Consider the following 1,321-nt stretch of genomic DNA (forward strand, 5'->3'; position numbering starts at 1 on the left):
TTCATGGGGCCAGATGTCACCTGCCTCACTGTAGAGGCACGAGTCAGAGTGCTGGCGGCTCGCACAGATGCGAAACCTGCTCCATGAGTTTTGGGACGCTTAGAGGGCTGTCTACCCACGAGCGGCATGCGCACCCTGCCGTAAGAAACGTCAAAAGAAGGGGAACGGACCCCCCTGAGAAAAAATGGACGTTGGAGGAGTTGGCCCAATTAAGGGAACTTTGTGAGACCTATAAGGACCACAAATTCCCCAATAAAATGATAAGCGAGATCCTCACCAGCAAGACGATCGACCAAATCAGGTATCAGCGAAAGAAGCTGAGACTGATTGGTGAGGAAACAGAGCCAACTCAGGTGACAGAGGGAGGGTGCGATCCCGTTGATCCAGGCAATGCGTGTTTTGAAGAGTCTGGAATCAGCGGTTCAGAATATCAAGAGTGGAAACTCCAATTGGAGTCCGCTATTTCGACACAAGTCGAGGTGCCACCTGTTTTAAGGTGGGTCCACACTCGACTGATGACTATCTGGGTCTCTCTCAAGGGAAATAGGGAAGCCCTTGAGAGCGCTATAAATGATTTTATAAAATGCACGCTCTATGGAGCTTTACAAGAAATTAATAAAAACAAAAAGAGGGCAAGAAACGAAAACAAAAAACGGATTGCACACCAAAATAGCAATAGAAAGAACAGAAACGCTAGAAAGAGATACTCCTTCGCACGTTGCCAGGAGTTGTTCACTGAAAATCCAAAGAGGTTGGCTGATGCTGTTATAAACGATGATCAGGCCTTCCTCCAACCGGCTAGGGATCCACCTAGTGCTGAGGAAGTGAAGGGACTCTACGAGGATCTATGGGGCCAGACAGGACCTGTCGAAGTCCCTGTCCCAGGAGGTAGAGCCCCCGAGCTGTCCTTATGCGAAATCTTCCCGCCAATTGCTGTTGAGGATGTGGCGGAGAAACTAAGCAAAATAAGAATGAAGGCTGCGGCAGGACCGGATGGTTTCCAGAAGGAACACCTTCTGATCCCCGGCCTGCCTATAATATTAACTAAGCTATACAACATCTTGATTTATTATTCCTATTTTCCTCCTATATGGAAGGAAAATAGAACAACATTAATTCCAAAAGCAAACAAGAATAGCAGCCTGGTCGAGAATTGGAGGCCAATAACTATTGGCCCCATTCTCGGCCGTATTTTCTCCTCCATTATTGACGGGAGGATAAGAAGGGGCATTGTATTGAATCCAAGGCAGAAAGGATTCACCGCCGAGAGCGGCTGTAAAATTAACATAGACCTGTTGAGCGCTGCCTTGGATCATAGTAA

The sequence above is a fragment of the Bombus huntii genome, unplaced genomic scaffold, assembly GCF_024542735.1.
Source record: "Bombus huntii isolate Logan2020A unplaced genomic scaffold, iyBomHunt1.1 ctg00000203.1, whole genome shotgun sequence".
Lineage (NCBI taxonomy): Eukaryota > Metazoa > Arthropoda > Insecta > Hymenoptera > Apidae > Bombus > Bombus huntii.